Consider the following 20,434-nt stretch of genomic DNA (forward strand, 5'->3'; position numbering starts at 1 on the left):
AACTTTATCACAATATTCTAATTTTCTGAGACAGTCCTGTAAGCCTTGCTTCTACTTACACCTTTTCAGTTACAAATGTACCAAAATAAACATTCATTCATTCAGAAATTATAACTTATCATGAGTTTTTAAGATGCTGAAGCATGCTGAACATTATGAGCTGTGAAATAGTAAATAAAGTCTTTCTTTGTTCTCTTTGGTTTTTTTGTTTTAGTTTTTTAGCTTATTTTGGTTGCTGGTTGCTTCACTTCCTGTTTTAGTGTGAAAGTCTTGTTTTTTGTGTGTGTGAAGTTCTGCTTTGGCCCTCGTTGCTCTTGATTGTCGACACCTGCGTCTCTTCAGCTGCAGTGAGTACCTGTGATCTGCTGGCTCCATCTCGCTGGACGGTTTTTGTTTTATATCTTCTTCTCATTGGGGTTTTTGAAAAGGAAAATGTATTTCATCGTTTTGTGGAGAAATAAATGTCTTTACAGTTGTAAAAGATGCGCTTGCTTGACAACACCTCAGTCAGGGTTGCCAGGTTCAGCAGGTTTTCCTCCCAATTGGGCGGGTTGATAAAACCTGGGCTGCTTTTCCTGGTTTTTACTAAATATTTAGGAGAAATTATTAACAAAAAAGTTTCCATTATGGCAGAGAAAAGTAGAAACTTACACAATAAACTCACTGATATTTTATTTGCTTTAATCTACTCAATATAATTGTAGTCTTTGTTTGGAGCCTGAACTTTTTTGGGGGCTGTTAAGTGGTGTTGTGAAGCTTGAAATGTATTATGCATTTAATAATTTACGGTTTTAACATAAAGAATGTTTGATTCAGGCTGGTTTTTTATTATTTCGGCGGGTTTTACATTGTATTTGGGCTGGAACCGTTCAGATCTGGCAACCTGGACCTCAGTGCTGGATTTGTTAGTCGGCGTTGGGTTCAAAGGGCATGACCAGTACTGGAGTTGAGGGGGGATGAGGGGGGATGGCATCCCCCCCGGAAATAAAAATGGTCCAAATCATCCCCCCTGTAAAACTGCCATCCCCCCTTTCCATCCCTTATGTCATTTCATCAATGAATGTGGTTTTACTGCTATTTCAACATTTAGAGTCATCACCAGAAAAATAACACCAGAAAAATAACTTATTTTCACCTGTTTCAAGTACATTTTCACTTGAAATAAGTAGGAAAATCTGCCAGTGGGACAAGATTTATCTTCTTATTACAAGCAAAAAAATCTATTTTCGATTTTTCTACTTATTTCAAGTGAAAATCTACTTGAAACAGGTGAAAATTGTTGTTTTTTCCAGTGATGAGTCTTGTTTTAAGTGTAATGAGATTTTTTTACTAAAATGAGACATTTTAACTAGAAATAAGACAAATATTCTTGTTAAGATTTTGAGTTTTTGCAGTGATCCATTTTACTTATCCTGTGAAGGACAGAGTCATATTGATAAGTTCAGAAAAGTGTTTTTTATTGTTGTGTTTTGATGTATTTGATGTAAGCCCAGTGGATATTTAAAGCTTACAGAAGGCTGCATTTAACTGCTGCTATGTCATTCCTGCAGTATTTCTGCAGGTGTTTTGGTCACTGCTATTATTTGTAATATATTATATTATTTGTAATCAGCACTAATTCGACATTAAAACAGAGCGGAGAGAAGCGGATGCAGGACTCGGTGGCTGGTGAAACATGGATTAACGGCGCTTCATAAATCAGCCTATTAGGCCCAACCGTCGCCAGATGATCCCCAGAGCCGATAATAAACCGCAGTAATCAGATTACACGGAAACACATCTCTGGGTTTAGCTCTCCTCCGGTGACGGAGCCGGATTAGGGATTTCCAACCGGAGAAGGTCGGGCAACCGCCGGCCTGGTGGAACCTGGTGGACCCGGGGGGGGACCGTGACTTCCCGACCCCCCCACCTCTCTCCACCTCTCTCTGCCACTGGACCAGAGGAGAAAACCGGGGAAAATTTGACTCACTGAGGCCCCGTTTACACGTAGTAAAAACGGTGGCGTTTTCATGCGTTTTGGCCGTTCGTTTACACGAAAACGAAGCTCAAAGTCTCCAAAAACCATCATTTCTGAAAACTCCAGCCAAAGTGGAGATTTGCAAAAACTCTGTCTTCACGTTTGCTTGTAAACGGAGAGAAACGGACATTTAGGCTTCAGAACGTCACATTATGAGACAGAAACGTCACCACACTGCAAAAACTCAAAATCTTAACAAGAATATTTGTCTTATTTCTAGTTAAAATGTTTCATTTTTAGTCTAAAAAAATCTCATTACACTTAAAACAAGACTCATCACTGGAAAAAAGTGAAAAATTTACTTGAAACGGGTGAAAATTGTCAAATAACAAGTTATTTATCTGGTAATGACTCTTGTTTTAAGTGTAATGAAAAATGAGACATTTTAACTAGAAATAAGACAAATATTCCTGGTAAGATTTTGAGTTTTTGCAGCGTCATGAGTGCGACCTGTGTTTACAATTAGTTTGGCCACCGTCAATATTTTCTTGTATTTTACCTGTTTTATATTCTAAAGTCACACTTAAAAGTAACTCCACTTCTCTGTCACTCCAAACCAAAGACTCTGGTTCATCTTGGAAGTAACTGGAAGTTACACGTGTCATTCGTTGACGTTTTTTTCCAGGATTCTGATTGGCTAGCATGACTTTATCTTCTCGTTACACTGCCCCCTGTAGGTTTGGCTGCTCATAGCACCTTAACAGCTATTTATGCAGGTTTGTGTTTTCAAAACGTGGAGGTGGAAATATCCGTTTTTGTAAATACCCGGCTATGTGGAAACGTGTCCTGAGAACTCAGACGTCAGAGCGAACATGAACGAGCTTGGGGGAACCAGACGTTTGTTCACGCCGTCTCCGACAGAAGATTCTCCCGGCGGTGACGATTGCAGCGGTTTTTGTTTGATTGTTTGATATCTGGACAGTTTAACGTGTTGCTCTCGTCACTTTGCCGCTCCGGGACTCCTGAATCTCCCAGTGCATTCTGGGAGCCCAGACGGCAGAGACCGTTTGGCCTGAACTCGGCCCACATCTGTTTCCTTTGACCCGCGTTTGGCCCCGACGGACGCCGTGAACTCTGGTCGGCCGGCAGAACTCATCACCACGTCCTCCAGACAGGCTCCGGTCTGCGGTTGACCTCCGGGCCTCCGGGACCGACTCGTAAAACACGTCAAGTTTGGTCCCGTTTATCATCTAAGAGCTCCGCCGGGTCGCCAGTTGGAAGCAGAAGCAGCATGAATGTAAATACTGAGCCGAAGTCAACGTCGCCGATGTGGTGCGTCTGCATCGTTACTTCAGAACCAGCGCCCTCCAGAGGCCAGAACAAGCGTAAATATTAAATAAAATAGTTTGAGAGTAAGGGCCAATAATACACCCCCTACTTTCTACCACTAGCCCTAAATGAAGCCACAAACTTTAGGGTCCTTGTAATGTTCCCTAGGGATTGGGACACCACTTGCTACGTCACTGCGTGGTTTACGTTCGGGTACGTAAGCGACTGCGTAGTTACGTTTGCACAAACGTCACACCATATCAGGAAGCTGAGAGATAAAAGCTGTTTTAATTTCAGCTGTAGCGCTGTTAATATGCCACTTTATTAAGTTTTAATATTTTTTCAGGCGTAAAAGTAACCGTTAAGATCCCCAACCTGGGCTCAGTTTATCCAAATAACGCATGTTAAGAAATTTGCTACGATGTTTTCGGGATGAGAAGAGCGGCCGGCTCGGGAACTGATTTATGGTTCCACGTTAAATCGACACAGAGCCTACGGCGTAGGTTACGCGGCGACGCGCACCATACGGCGTGTGTCGCCGCGTAACCTACGCCGTAGGCTCTGCGTTGGTGTAACGCGGGACCATAAATCAGCCTTTATTCTGGTGAGATCTTCGGGCAAGCGAGTGATTATGTACATTCACTGAGTGAATATTATGAAAGTAAAATATATATTTCTCGCTAGAAATGTAATCAAAACGCATTTTTATGCAGAAACTAACTCAAAATATTGATTTTATTCACAAAAAAATAAGAAATGTCCCATGTTTTTTCGTGTGATTCAGTCTGCAAATGATGACGTAAAACATTCTGGGAAATTTTCTCTAGCCCTCGGTCAGCGAGTCAGAATCTGAAATCCCTCACTCTGAAGGACTAGATTCATACACACTAGCCCTCGTTATGCCCACTACCCCTACATGCAAAGAGGAATTGGGACACCACTACCCTCACGGGAACGCGCAAAATTTAGGGGTAGGACTGAAAAGTAGGACTAGGGGGGGATTGGGACTGGGCCTAAGTTCCCACTGATCAGTCGGGGTTTAACCAACCTGGAACCGTCTGGGAACTAAGACTGGTTGCAGTTCCTCGACTGGCCACTGGGGGGTTTTGGTTTCAATCGTTTTATTTCACATCCATGACAACTCGCCAGACATTTCCGCTGAGGGAGCTGTTCGCCAAAGCTAACGTTGATGGATTAACTTTGATTTGATTCTGCGACGAAAAAAAGAAATTCTCTTCAGAAAGCAGTGGATCATGTGACCTAACTGGTTTTAACAGTCTTAGTTCAACTCTAAACCTTGGCTAAATTAGCAGCCGCCAAGTTGGGCCAGCAAGACCCGAAACGAGCCCAAACCGTGACATCACAGTTCAAACCAGATCCGTGAATCGAGGTCAGAGCTTCATGAAACACATAGTCTGGATCTAGTAGCTCATTGGCTACTGGTTCCCCTTTTCCACCAGACCAGTTCTAGTACTGGTTCTGGTTCACAACTCCTTCAACTTGTGAACCAGCTGAGAACCGGTTAGCTTTTCCACAGCTCGGGTGCTAAGGGGAGCCACGTCATTAATTACGTCACTGCAAACGTCACTTACACCGTTGCAAACGTCATAGGACTTGGTCCACGTAGCTCCTCCGTGGACACATCTCTAAAAGACAGGTTGTCTCCTCCTCCTCCCATGATGCTTTGCTGCATCCAGATTCATTCTTATTTGAAAATGTCTCCGTCTCCCAGTCTTGCTGTTGCCGTTGGTCTGAATAACTCCCCCCCTCCACTTACGTAAGCGGTTCTTTCCGCTAAACCACGGGTCGGCAACCCAAAATGTTTTAGAGCCGTATTGGACCAAAAACACAAAAAAACAAATATGTCTGGAGCCGCAAAAAATGAAAAGTCTTGTATCAGCCTTAGAATGAAGAAACACATGCTGCATGTTTCTATATTAGTTAGAACTGGGGGAAGATTGTTTTTTTTCATTATGCACTTCGAGAAAAAAGTGGAAATGTCGAGAAAAAAGTTGAAATGTCGAGATTAATGTTGAAGTACAATCTCGAGAAAAAAGTCGAAATGTCGAGATTAAAAAGGAAAGGGAAAAGGAATAAAAAGAGAAAAAAAGGAAAAAAAGAAGAAAAAGGAAAAAAAAAGTCAAACATTTTTGAAAAAGCTCCAGGAGCCACCAGGGCGGCGCTAAAGAGCCACATGCGGCTCTAGAGCCGCGGGTTGCCGACCCCTCATCTAGTCCAGCAAAGAGTTGGTGCTGCCTTGGAACCGGTTCTTCTGGCCCGGAGCAAGTTCTTTGTTGGTGGAAACAGAAAACCCGGTTCCAAACTCAGGACTGGCCCAGAACCAGAACCAGAACTAGCCCTGGAACCGGTTTGGTGGAAAAGGGATATCAGAGTGAGTCGACGGATAATCTGGTTCTCCAGTTTTTGGTGCTCTGACGTGGCCGGGGGGCGGGGCTACTTGGGGCAGGGCTTCTAGGGGGCGGGGCTACTAGCTCACCTGCAACACCTTGACTCCGCCCCCCCGTCATTTCAGAACCGCAAAAAGACAAAAGCCCGACTGAGAAAGACGGAGCCGGTTGTATAAATGATGGAGAGAACAGAAGAGGTAGAGAGTTCTGCTCGTCCTCGTTTCAGCTCCTTTTAACTAACGTTTTATCCTCGTTTTAACTCGACACCTGAAACGAGGACGTTTATCAGTTTGCAGCTTCAAGACCTTTTTAGAGTTTAGATTTCCCTTTCTTTTTTTTATTTATTAACATACAGTGCAAACAGCGACAAAAGACAGTTACAATGACATGTATCTAGATGTGTGTGTGTAAATAAGATGATGAAAGTAGATAAATAAATTAAGAATATTAATTCGAGAATAAATAAGTAAACAAATAATTATCATATAGAGCGGTGTAGCACGATATAATATAAATATAGCATAATAATATCCTAATATAACATAATATTTTTTATAATATAACATATAACAAAATGATATCACCATACTATAATATAAAACAATATAATACTATAGTTTAACATCCCATGAGATTTCATAACTTAATATAATAATACACTATGAAACAATATATCATGATAATGCCAGGAATAATTATTAGTTAGAATTGGTCATTTATATGTTGTAATGAGGAGTGAGGTCAGACCGGAGCGTCAGGGAAACGTGGCTTTTTAGAGTTAATACATAAAATATCGACCATTTCTTATTAAAATATTGATTAATTTGAATTATAAGCATGAATTAGATTCCCGTTATTAGTTACAGGAAACTGAGAGGGGAATAAAAAGGAGCGATACTGAAACACTTGGTCTTGTTCTTGTTAATCCAGAGCTCATTGAGTCTCCGTCGTCGTGTGAAATGTTCTATATAAATAAATTCTCCTTTGTCTTTGTTGATCTAGCTGAGTGAAGCAAACACACATGACGAGCTTCCGCTCCGGCGGAGACATGTGTGCAATACAGGATGTTGTTGAGGTTTCACTGAGGGTTGTTTCTTTTATGATGATGCTGGCAAAAAATAATTTAAAGAAAAAGGTTGAGAAGGACGAGCGTCTGTTCCTGCATCGCTGGTATGTTGTTTATTTACGTGGACGAGCTTTTCCTGTGGACCTGAGAGACGGAGGGGGTTCTGGTAAGAGAGGAGGAGAGAGAGAAAGAGAGAGGGAGGGAGGAGACTCAGAGGAGGAGGAGGAAGAGGAGGAGGAGGAGGAGGAGGAGGATCTCAGCTGGAGCAGAGAGACGGAGGAGAGGGGGAGAATAAAGCGTGCAGAAAGAGGAGTGGATGTAATCAGCCTCTCGCCTGACGGAGAGGCAGACGGAGAGAAGGAGAGACGGAGAGAAGGAGAGACGGAGAGAAGGAGCGGTGAAGGAGTGGATCTGCTCCCGGGGGCCGAGCGTTGATCCAGAGGTAAGAACTCTGCAACGACAGATGTTTCTCTGCATCCCGGTTTATTACTCAGACAGGGTGTGTGCAGGAAGAGGGGGAGGAAGAGGAGGAGGGGGGTGTTTTCTTTTCTTTTTCATCCCCGTTCTGTCGTTTATCAGAGCTCGAAGCTTTTCTCTTCTTTTGACATCATGGGATCCCCTCCTCCCATCCTCCTCCTCCTCCTCCTCCTCGCCGCGGCTCCCCATCCTCCCTTCATCCTCCCATCATCCTCCCTTCATCCTCCCATCCGTCCAAACACGCCGGAGTGTCAGAAGACAGAGAGAATAGACCTCCATCCCTCCATCCCTCCCTCCATCCCTCAGGATTGGGCAGATCTGACGATGTGGAGCCGGAGGAATTAAGGGCATCTGTTTCTGGGGATGTCTGATGGAGGATGGAGGGAGGATGGAGGGATGATGGATGGATGGATGGAGGATGGATGGATGGAGGGAGGGAGGATGGATGGAGGGGTGAGGAAGACGAGCGTGAGGAACCCAACACGCCTCCTGCCAGGTCTCCTGGCCGGTGTTGTCGTAGTGACGGAATCAGCAGATGGACCGGGGAGGAGGAAGAGAGGGATGAGGAAGAGGAGGAGGGGGAGGAGGAGGAGGAGGGAGAGGAAGATGAAGGGGGGGTGATACAGTACGACAGCAGCGTTGGTCACGAGAAAACAAACGTAGACGTGTTGTTTTGGCCTCCGTCGTCCAATCCCGTGCGTCTGCGTATCCGGACGCAACAGAATTACAGAATTACTGAATTACGCAACAGCTCGTGCAGCAGCAGGGCCGGCTCCGCGGGGGGGGGGGGGGTGGTGGGGGGGGGAGAGAGGAATCACAAACCTGGACGGAGGCCGCCTCGCTCACCCCCCCCGCCGCCTTCCCTCCCATCCCAGAATGCACTGCCACGTCTCTTAACGCCACCTCGTTGAACGTTGACCACGTTAACCCTTGTACTGTGTTTGGGTCAAAATGACCTGATTCTCCTGTTCCTTCTCCCTTCCTCTTTTCTTCTCTTATCCTTCCTTCTTTTTTTTCCTTCCTTCTTTTTTTCCTTCCTTTTTTCTTTCCTTCCTCCCTTCCTTCTTTTTTTTCCTTCCTTCTTTTTGTCCTTCCTTCTTTTTTTCCTTCCTTCCTCCCTTTTTTTCCTTCCTTCCTCCCTTTTTTTCCTTCCTTCCTTCCTTCCTTCCTTCCTTCCTTCCTTCTTTCCTTCCTTCCTTCCTTCCTTCCTTTCTTTTTTTCCCTTCCTTCCTTCCTTCCTTCTTTCTTTTCTTCCTTCCTTCCTCTTTTTTCCCTTCTTTCCTTCCTTCTTTCCTTATTTTCTCTCTTCCTTCCTTCCTTCCTTCCTTCTTTCCTTCCTTCCTTATTTTCTCTCTTCCTTCCTTCCTTCCTTCCTTCCTTCTTTCCTTCCTTCCTCTTTTTTCCTTTCTTTTTTTCCCTTCCTTCCTTCTTTCCTTCCTTCCTTCCTTCCTTATTTTCTCTCTTCCTTCCTTCTTTCCTCCTGCTCTCTCCTTCCTTCCTTCCTTTTTCCCTTCCTTCCTTCCTTCCTTCTTTCTTTTCTTCCTTCCTTCCTCTTTTTTCCCTTCTTTCCTTCCTTCCTTCCTTATTTTCTCCCTTCTTTCTTTCTTTCTTTCTTTCTTTTTTTCTTTCTTTCTTTCTTTCTTTCTTTCTTTCTTTCTTTCTTTCTTTCTTTCTTTCTTTCTTTCTTTCTTTCTTTCTTTCTTTCTTTCTTTCTTTCTTTCTTTCTTTCTTTCTTTCTTTCTTTCTTCCTTTCTTTTTTTCCCCTTCCTTCTTTCTTTCTTTCTTTCTTTCTTTCTTTCTTTCTTTCTTTTCTTTCTTTCTTTCTTTCTTTCTTTCTTCTTTCTTCCTTTCTTTTTTTCCCCTTCCTTCTTTCTTTCTTTCTTTCTTTCTTTCTTTCTTTCTTTCTTTCTTTCTTTCTTTCTTTCTTTCTTTCTTTCTTTCTTTCTTCTTTCTTTCTTTCTTCTTCTTTCTTTTTTTCCCCTTCCTTCTTTCTTTCTTTCTTTCTTTCTTTCTTTCTTTCTTTCTTTCTTTCTTTCTTTCTTTCTTTCTTTCTTTCTTTCTTTCTTTCTTTCTTTCTTTCTTTCTTTCTTTCTCCTCCCTTGACCCATAGACAGCACAAGGGTTAAGACGTGAGACTCGTCCAGGGAGGTGGCGGACAGGTGGGGGGTCGACCTTTGTCCTCACCACGCTTGTTTGGTTCCAGCCGGTACTGGAGTTGTAAATAAAATCAGGGGGGATGGTGGATTTTATCATATGGGGACAGATAATTTGTGCTGATTACAAATAATATAATATATTACAAATAATAGCAGTGACCAAAACACCTGCAGAAATACTGCAGGAATGACATAGCAGCAGTTAAATGCAGCCTTCTGTAAGCTTTAAATATCCACTGGGCTTACATCAAATACATCAAAACACAACAATAAAAAACACTTTTCTGAACTTATCAATATGACTCTGTCCTTCACAGGATAAGTAACATGGATCACTGCAAAAACTCACAATCTTAACAAGAATATTTGTCTTATTTCTAGTTAAAATGTCTCATTTTAGTAAAAAAAAATCTCATTACACTTAAAACAAGACTCATCACTGGAAAAAACAACAATTTTCACCTGTTTCAAGTAGATTTTCACTTAAAATAAGTAGAAAAATCTGCCAGTGGAACAAGATTTTTTTTGCTTGTAATGAGAAGATAAATCTTGTTCCATTGGCAGATTTTTCTACTTATTTAAAGTGAAAATTAACTTGAAACAGGTGAAAATTGTCAAATAAGTTATTTTTCTGGTGATGACTCTAAATGTTGAAATAGCAGTAAAACCACATTCATTGATGAAATGACATAAGGGATGGAAAGGGGGGATGGAGGTTTTACAGGGGGGATGATTTGGACCATTTTTATTTCTCAAGTCCAGTACTGGTTCCAGTACTCGAGTACTGGGGGGGGGGGGCTACAGATGGTAACAAGCTCGTTAGACCCAACGCCGTGTCGGTGTCCAACGCCAGTGAGGAGGAAACCTCTCAGGATCTGTGGTTGGTGCTGGAGGCGCCGCGGTCGACGCGTCCTCACGTTCCAGCGTCATCTCCAGTCGTCGTTATCATCAAACTCCTGACGTGTTCCTCTCAGAGCCGCGACAGGAAGTCGTACGATGCTGCCTTGCCACTTCCTGTCGCGACTCTGGAGACAGAGATATGAGGTTTTGGAATACGAGGTTTCCTACGGCGGCCGGGGGGTGCAAACACTTTTACAAAGCATGAGACAAATGTACTTTTAAAAAAAAAAACAAATTAACAAGATGTTAAACACTATTATCAATTAATCAATCAAATAACGTATCCGTTAGGAACTTCGTTTGAGTAAAAGCATCAGCATCAATGCGTGTACAGTTAACATATGTGACAAAAACAAACCACACGATCAATATAAAGCAACATCCGTTGGTTTGAATGTTTGACCTTTTTTTCCCTTTTTTTTATTTCTTTTTTCCTTTTTTCTCTTTTCTTTTTTCCTTTTTCATCTCGACATTTCGACTTTTTTTTTTTTTGACATTTCGACTTTTTTTTTTTGACATTTCGACTTTTTTTTTTTTGACATTTCGACTTTTTTTTTTTGACATTTCGACTTTTCTTTTTTTACATTTCGACTTTTTTTTCGACATTTCAACTTTTTCCTCGACATTTTGAGTTTTTCCTCGACATTTCGACTTTTTTTCTGGACATTTCGATTTTTTTCTCGGCATTTCGACTTTTTTCCTGAGATTGTAGGCTACTTCAACATTAATCTCGACATTTTGAATGTTTTTCTCGAAATTTGGACTCTTTTCTACATATCGACTTTTTTCTCGACATTTCTCCTTTCGCCATTTGCCTTCATTCTAAGGCTTATACAAGACTTTTCATTTTTTGCGGCTCCAGACATATTAGTTTTTTGTGTTTTTGGTCCAATATGGATCTTTCCACATTTTGGGTTGCCGACCCCTGGATTAGACTTAGACGCTGTAAACCATAGCATAAATAAAATAAGAGAGAACAGAGATAAAAATAAGTGCCCTATTAAGTGCATAATGAATACATTAAAGGCAATGATTTTAAAAATATGTTTAAAAGCAGGTACAAAAAATAAATAGGTAAATCAGCTATTTATGAGTGTGATGGACGAGGGCACAAAGGTTGACATGTTTGTCCTGAATGTTAGTGATCTGTATCTGACCTGAGGGAGGAGTTTATATTGACGGTAGAGTGTGATGTCTGAGGATATTTGTTATCCCTCTCGTTTAGTCCTTCTGTTGTAGATACAGATCAGTGATTCCTGCTTCTGTCCAATTATTAAAGTCTCAAACACATTTTATAAACGCAAATACAACCAGGAAAGGATTTCCCACCAAGTATGAGGCGGATTGCCACTCCATTGCTTTCCATCCTGGGTCACGGTCATCATTGCGCTCCGGTAATTCCCTTTCCGGTTGGTTTTGTCATTTGGAAAAAGTGTTTCGCATTTCGTATTTTGCAATTTGTCTCATGCTTTGTAAGAGTGTTTGCACCCCCTCTGGCCACCTTAGTTTCCAAACCCAATTGAAATTTACCACAAATAATCTCTTGAAGGCTTTCAAGGAGCCGCCGGGTTCATAGGGGACGATTGAGCGACTACCGGGGCCGCGAACTCTGGACTCTGTTCATCAGAACGAAGAGATACAGACAGCGATGGCTTGTTTTCAAAACCAAGGACCGAATCCTGCGTCTACAAAGTATATGCCACTAGAGGGCTGCATTGGGATCGGGTCCCGCGGGACCCAACGCAAATCTGGCGCGAGTGGGCAGTTTGAACTCTCCTGCGGGCGGGAGCGGGCGGCCAAAAAAAAAACAATGCGGGATCGGGATGTGGTCTAGCGACAAGGTGGAAATCAATGACGTGGAAAATAAACTCAAACAAGGTCTTTACAAAACCAAGAAGAAGCAACGCAAGTCCGATATTTGGAGAAACTGCGTTTAGTGTCTGTGGAGCATCTTGGAAGAGAAACGCGCGGGACCTCAGTCGGTCAGCAGCATTCTCTTCCTTCACAGCAATGTAATGGCTAAACGATTCATTTGTTAAATTAAATTGTTTCGTTCGTTATTTATTAGTGTTTGAGCCACTCACAGCCTACTCTCGTTGCTATAACCTCAATCACATGATTGATGCTGCGCAAAAGGCGAAAAAAGCGTGCGATGATGACAATGATGGATTTGCATCTAACTTTCGGTCAGGTGCCTATGAACTGTCAATTAGCCATCACATTCCACAATGATCATGTAAACATTAAATTAGATAGATTTGTCAAGTAAATAAAGGTCTCGGTCACACTTGAGTAAAATAATAATCTATTTCAATAAATGTCAGAGGATCTTTTTAATAAATATATATATTTTATCATCACGGACTCTTTGTAATTACACCACGGACCACTAGGGGTCTGTGCTTCATCGCAGTCTTCCAGGTCTTCGTAGCGCAGCCCTGCAGCCGCCAAATTTAGAAAAACATTTCTGAAACCCTTTTTCTCTCCTTCTTACCTTCAAGTTTTGAGGTGACATCACAAGCATCGTCCCCTCCCGTGATCTGGTCTCTGGTTCTCGCGTTGCCCCGTCTTAGCGATGCGACGTAGGCCGAGCAACGGCTAGCGTAGTGGCATCTGAAGTGGCGTCCGATCGCGTTGAAATGCTTTTAATATGAAATAACAATAACAAAAATAATATGTTTGTAATTTCCGCCGTGATTGGTTTGGTACGTTCTGTACCAGTGGAAGTGTGCGGAGACGAACTGCAACCCATAATGTTGAATGTTTGCGACTGATTTTTGGCACGAAACTCCTACCGTGACCGAGTCGTCTGTGGGTTTAGTTCTCCACTATTGATTTGAGTGATTCAGCGGGGTAAACACTCAACGACAGCAGGTTGATTATCTTTCTGCTTAACACCGGTGAGATCCAAACATGGGATGTTTTGTGATGTTGCCGGGACGACGGCCGTGTCGTTGATCCCCACTCGAGGTCGGCTCGCATCTGAAAACCAGTTTAAAGGATCGTGTGACACGTGAGGAAGAAGCTCCTTCCAGGAGACGAGGACAGAAACACCCGAATCAAACCAGTTAAAGGGGATCTATTCTGAAAACCAGGTTTTTTCTTGCTTTAACATATATAAAGTGGTCTCTCCTCAGCCTGCCAACTCAGAGAAGGAGGAAAGAAACCAGATTCTGCAGTGTCTGTACAGCCGCCCGGATGAGCCGTCCAGTGTGATGTGGATCTACGAGCCAATAAGATTCTGCTCCCATCGTTACGTAACGAAAATGTGATTTACATAGGTTGGCCTCCAATTCTTGAAACCACTAACAACTAGTAGCGGTGTATCGTGAAATTCAGGCAGCCAATCAGCACAGAGCCTCATTATCATAGCCCCGCCCACTCAGAATCCTGCATAGATAATGAGGTTAGAGACTGTGATGATAAAGACATGGTTTAGAGGCTGAATTTCTAATTTATTTAGCAAAAACAATCAAAAGCTTGTTTTTAACCCTTGTACTGTCTTTAGGTCAAAATTACCTAATTCTCCTGTTCCTTCTTTCCTCCTGCTCTCTCCTTCCTTCTCCCTTCCTCTTTTCTCCCTTCCTTCCTTCGTTCCTTGGTTTCTTCCTTCTTTCCTCCTTTCCTTCCTTCCTTCTTTCCTCCTTTCCTTCCTTCCTTTCTTCCTTCTTTCCTTCTTTTCTCCCTTCCTTCCTTCTTTTCTCCCTTCCTTCCTTCCTCCCTTCTTCCCTTCCTCTTTTCTCCCTTCCTTCCTTCTTTCCTTGTTTTCTCCCTTCCTTCCTTCTTTCCTTGTTTTCCTTCCTTCCTTCCATCTTTCTTCCCTTCCTTCTTTTCTCCCCTCGTACATTCTTTCCTTCTTTCTCCTTTCCTTCCTTCCTTCCTTCCTTCCTTCCTTCCTTCCTTCCTTCCTTCCTTCCTTCCTTCCTTCCTTCCTTCCTTCCTTCCCTCCTTGACCCGAAGACAGCACAAGAGTTAAGACATTCAAGGCCTGTTATAAATAGGTATTAGATTCCATAATAGGTTTCCCTTTAAACGCTCTTTAGGACGGAGAAGCGATGACACGCGAGGATTCAGTCTGATCTAACAAACATCCACCTGCTGTGTGTGTGTGTGTGTGTGTGTGTGTGTGTGTGTGTGTGTGTGTGTGTGTGTGTGTGTGTGTGTGGCCTGCCTGCCGGAGGTCGCACAGATGCCCGGGCTAATCGAAGGTCGTGGGTGGCGGTGCTCCGACCGAGATGCAGCCACGCGGGGAATCAGACACTCCAAGGTCTCGGTTCAATAATATGGAAAGTAATTTTTTTTTTTTTTAAAGTAGAACAAGAAACAAAATTAACCTTTGGTCGGTTTCTTAACCCGACCAGACCTGCTCCCCTAAACTGAAATGTTAGATTTTCTCTCCATCATCATAAAAGAAAAAAATGGCACAAATTAGGACTCAGAAGACATTCATTTTCATGAATATTTCAGTTTTTTACTCTGAAACTGGCTCAATATATAAATTGGTAGAATACTATTTGGATATTTCACCGGGGAAGCTATGATCTGACTACTTTTACCGTGGTAACGGGATCACCATACAGGACTGTCTCAGAAAATTAGAATATTGTGATAAAGTCCTTTTATTTTCTGTAATGCAAAAATGTCATACATTCTGGATTCATTACAAATCAACTGAAATATTGCACGCCTTTTATTATTTTAATATTGCTGATCATGGCTTACAGTTTAAGAAAACTCAAATATCCTATCTCAAAAAATTTGAATATTCTGGGAATCTTAATCTTAAACTGTAAGCCATAATCAGCAATATTAAAATAATAAAAGGCTTGCAATATTTCAGTTGATTTGTAATGAATCCAGAATGTATGACATTTTTGTTTTTTAATTGCATTACAGAAAATAAAGAACTTTATCACAATATTCTAATTTTCTGAGACAGTCCTGCATATAAATTGGTAGAATATTATTTGGATATTTCACCGGGGAAGCTATGATCTGACCGCTGTTACCGTGGTAACGGGATCACCATAGAGCTGTCTTCACGTCGTTTTGATTTTGGTTTTATGTCATGAGAGTCTGGTAAAGTTGTGAAAATGATGTGAGGATTAATTAAAGGTGGGGTAAGGAGTAACCTCACCCTCCACCACATGTTGCCCTCATCGTCTCCTGACAGCTCAGCTCTGAGCCCCGTCGTTTCGCTTTGACCGTGTAAAGGACAGGTTTGTCTTTGTAGTGTTGGGGGGTCGTGCTATATTACAATCAATAATCAATATCGTTTTGCGATTGTGCGATATAATAATTCTGGAGGTCAGTTTTATGTTACCTCTTCTGCTCGCTGTGGCTGTAAAAGTCCCTTTGGAAGAAGGATTTACCCTCAAATCGGCCAATCAGAAGAAGGGGCGGGGCTAATTTCCACCAATGAAGGTCAAGGACTCGATACTGAGTCATATGACACCACCCATGACTCTGTATGTCAAACCATTCAAAAGATATTGGACTATAACATATCGGCCAATCAGAAGAAGGGGCGGGGCTAATTTGTTTAATTTATATATAATATACAAATGTAAATATTTATATGTATAATAATAATAATAATAATAATAATAATAATAATATACATATATATATCCCATGAACCGGTTCCCAGCAGGACTGTTGATTATCTAAGGTCAAAAGATCAGGGTTCAGATTTCTCAATTTTCCAGGTTAAAGTATATGAAGTCTGTACTGACTGGGTCATGTGACCAGTCTGGCTCAGTCTAATCAGTCAACAGCTGTGCTCTGGTTGCTAGGGGCAACAAGAACCTCGAAATGAGGAATGTTCCGGGTTCGCTTTGAGAAAACCACAGCTTTTGCCTTGTGACAAGTTCTCAAATAACTCAGATTTGTGAGAAAACCGTAGCTCCTAGCAGAAAAATAAAGACATCGTGAGAGACACAGAACCCGGCAGATTCTGACAATATTAATTTTATTCAGATATTCCTTAAAATGTGTTAGTAACGGCAGTTCGAAAACAAAGTGAGATTTTTTTGAAGAAAACTTCGCGTGGCTGTTGGCCCCCCCGTTTGAATTTTGTGCATACCCCGCCTGTCAAAGTCACATTTTATGAATCCCAACACGTATGTCTACATTCTGACCAAAAATTATCCATCTACCTTTTACGGTTTGGCCGTGAGCTTGAGTTACAAATAAAAAATAAGGTCATTTTTTGACTGTTTCTCTCTAAAAAAATTTGAGCTTCACTCTAAATTTGACAAAAAAGTGATTTCCAGTCCTCGCTTGAGTGCTCATATCTTGAAAAGTGTACATCTTAGGAAAAAACTGTTTTAGGTTTGGAGAGAGAAGAGAAGTTTTCCTCCGTTTTGAAGTTTGAATGACATTTCTACGTGCAAGTATGAGAAAGATACGTGACTCAGAAAAAAGGTGAATTTTGTCTTTTTTCTCGACATGTTCCAATCCGCTTTGAATGGGGCCATAGAAATACATGGGAAATTTAGCTCCCCATTAATTTGGAAATTTGGAAATGTTTTTGCACTTCGTGCAAAAACTATTTTTTCCATCGCTCTGAAAATCCAGAGGACTGTAGTTAAATTCAGGGCCTACAACTTTCTAAATTGGTTCATAATTTTTCGAGTAACGGTGTGCGAGTGGTGAGGCCCCAAAGTTCTCCCAATGCATTCCGGATGGGGGTAAGCGCGCACGTTTTTAAACGTGCACGCTAATCGCTAATAAAAGTCATTGCACACAATTCCCGCTTAAGCCGAATGTTTCTACGTTTTTACTTTTCGCGTTTTCTCAAAGCTGTAGGATTAGCGAACCGAAATCTGTCCGGAAAATGAATACGAAAAATAAACCCGCAGGATAACAATAGTGTCTCTGGCTGCGCCAAGAGGCACTGCTCCTCCATTGCTATTGCATAGCTATGGAGGAGGCTTGCCACTTGGCGCAAGCCGTGGCACTAATTATAAGAAAAGAGGTAAAATAATAAAAAGCAAAAGTTGTTAAATAATAAGGGCAGTAGAGTAGGTTAGTGGCAATTCAGTTTGCAGTTTAAACATTATACAGGACTGTCTCAAAAAATTAGAATATTGTGATAAAGTTCTTTATTTTCTGTAATGCAATTACAAAAACAAAAATGTCATACATTCTGGATTCATTACAAATCCAAGATTCCCAGAATATTCTAATTTTTTGAGATAGGACATTTGAGTTTTCTTAAGCTGTAAGCCATGATCAGCAATATTAAAATAATAAAAGGCTTGCAATATTTCAGTAGATTTGTAATGAATCCAGAATGTATGACATTTTTGTTTTTGTAATTGCATTACAGAAAATCACAATATTCTATTTTTCTGAGACAGTCCTGTAGTAGTAATAATAATAATAATAATAATAATAATAATACATTTTATTTGTATAGCGCTTTTCTAGGCACTCAAAGACGCTTTACATTAGTAAAAATCATAAAAGCAGTAAACATAGGACAATTACATGACACAGGACATTATTATACTATTATTATTATATTATAAAAGGGAAATTTAACTGGAAAGATGGTAAAATACGGTAGTTTCCCGGCCAAAACGGAGACTTGACAGGTCTGTCCAGAAAGGGGGCGGTGCCGTTAGGCAGCCACCTCAACACGGCTCTATAAAGCTGCTTCCTTCCTCCCCGGGTCCCCCCGGACCCTGGCAGGTTAATCACCGGCCCTCCAGGGTCCACACGGTCCGGAGACACACTTTTAATTACCGCGCTCTGATTCCACACCCCGGGCCTCTCGGAGGACCCGGCGCTTCCTGTCTGGCTGCCGTAATTGCCTCCCTTTGGAGGACGGTTAACAAAAAAAAGAGAAAAGGAAAGGTGTGAGCAGTACTCGAGTTGTAAAAAAGAAATCAGGGGGGTGGTGGATTTTATCATATGGGGACAGATAATTTGTGCTGATTACAAATAATATAATATATTACAAATAATAGCAGTGACCAAAACACCTGCAGAAATACTGCAGGAATGACATAGCAGCAGTTAAATGCAGCCTTCTGTAAGCTTTAAATATCCACTGGGCTTACATCAAATAAATCAAAACACAACAATAAAAAACAGTTTTCTGAACTTATCAATATGACTCTGTCCTTCACAGGATAAGTAACATGGATCACTGCAAAAACTCTAAATCTTAACAAGAATATTTGTCTTATTTCTAGTTAAAATGTCTCATTTTAGTAAAAAAAATCTCATTACACTTAAAACAAGACTCATAACTGGAAAAAACAACAATTTTCACCTGTTTCAAGTAGATTTTCACTTGAAATAAGTAGAAAAATCTGCCAGTGGAACAAGATTTTTTTGCTTATAAGAAGATAAATCTTGTCCCACTGGCAGATTTTTCTACTTATTTCAAGTGAAAATTTACTTGAAACAGGTGAAAATTGTCAAATAAGTTATTTTTCTGGTGATGACTCTAAATGTTGAAATAGCAGTAAAACCACATTCATTGATGAAATGACATAAGGGATGGAAAGGGGGGATGGCAGTTTTACAGGGGGGATGATTTGGACCGTTTTTATTTCAGGGGGGGATGCCATCCCCCCTCATCCTCCCTCAACTCCAGTACTGGGTGTGAGTTAGAGGAAGGAGAATGGGAATTATATTTCCTACCCAGGATGTTTCCTGCGGCGCCTAATCGCCCTCTAATCACACCGGCGGAGCCCCTCGCCGTGAACACAGGCCCCCCGAAGAGCGGCGGTGAGGGGTTCAAAAAGTAAGAAATGGCAGGGGAAGGATGGGTTGATGCAGTGCATGCTGGGAGTTCTTCCATCCCATCAATGAACACCTGTCTGCCTTGGGGGGGGGGGTGACCTATGATGCAACCGACATGAAACAACCAGTACTGGAGTTGAGGGGGATGAGGGGGGATGGCATCCCCCCCTGAAATAAAAACGGTCCAAATCATCCCCCCTGTAAAACTGCCATCCCTCCTTTCCATCCCTTATGTCATTTCATCAATGAATGTGGTTTTACTGCTATTTCAACATTTAGAGTCATCACCAGAAAAATAACACCAGAAAAATAACTTATTTGACCATTTTCACCTGTTTCAAGTAAATTTTCACTTGAAATAAGTAGAAAAATCTGCCAGTGGAACAAGATTTATCTTCTTATTACAAGCAAAAAAAATTTGTTCCACTGGCAGATTTTTCTACTTATTTCCAGTGAAAATCCACTTGAAACAGGTGAAAATTGTTGTTTTTTCCAGTAATGAGTCTTGTTTTAAGTGTAATGAGATTTTTTTTTTACTAAAATGAGATATTTTAACCCTTGTACTGTCTTTGGGTCAAAATGACCTCATTCTCCTGTTCCTTCTTCCCTTCCTCTTTTCTCCCTTCCTTCCTTCCATCCTTCCTCCTTCCTTGCATTGAAGACAGCACAAGGGTTAACTAGAAATAATACAAATATTCTTGTTAAGATTGTGAGTTTTTGCAGTGATCCATGTTACTTATCCTGTGAAGGACAGAGTCATATTGATAAGTTCAGAAAAGTGTTTTTTATTGTTGTGTTTTGATGTATTTGATGTAAGCCCAGTGGATATTTAAAGCTTACAGAAGGCTGCATTTAACTGCTGCTATGTCATTCCTGCAGTATTTCTGCAGGTGTTTTGGTCACTGCTATTATTTGTAATATATTATATTATTTGTAATCAGCACAAATTATCTGTCCCCATATGATAAAATCCACCATCCCCCCTGAATTCTTTTTACAACTCGAGTACTGGAAACAACGGCTTACAAAGAAATAAAATTCAGCAACCTTTTATAATTTTCTTCTCTTTTGGAGACATGTTGGTGGGTTGCCAGGTCTGCAATAATCAGCAAAATGATCCAAAAAAGAAGCAGAGGGGAAACTAGACACACCCACTTTTCAAGCGATTTTCTTTAATGACTAAATAAATAAATAAATTAAATCTGAGGGAGGATTTTCTTGGAAATGGACGTTGTGGTTTTGGCCGCTGCTGTTAATGGGGCCGTAATTGGTCCATTTATCAACGGATGACGGAGAAGGAATCTCTGGAAACGGAGGAGGAAAACAACGAGGAGGAGGAGGAGGAGGACGACGTTGTGACATTTGAGCTTTCGATGAGGCG

The 20,434-nt window shown here is 41.4% G+C and overlaps 1 protein-coding gene across 1 annotated transcript in view; it reads left to right on the forward strand.

Moving 5' to 3' along the window:
- The first annotated feature begins 7,120 nt into the window (after positions 1-7,120).
- The window catches only part of LOC133461950 (guanine nucleotide-binding protein G(I)/G(S)/G(O) subunit gamma-2), a 30,143-nt gene continuing 16,829 nt past the window's right edge, over positions 7,121-20,434 (forward strand). Inside the window, exon 1 of the mRNA XM_061742984.1 lies at positions 7,121-7,202. The gene's annotated coding sequence lies outside the window, so the exon portion shown is untranslated. The remainder of the gene's footprint in view (positions 7,203-20,434) is intronic.

The sequence above is a fragment of the Cololabis saira genome, chromosome 16, assembly GCF_033807715.1.
Source record: "Cololabis saira isolate AMF1-May2022 chromosome 16, fColSai1.1, whole genome shotgun sequence".
In the NCBI taxonomy this organism is placed as follows: Eukaryota; Metazoa; Chordata; class Actinopteri; order Beloniformes; family Belonidae; genus Cololabis; species Cololabis saira.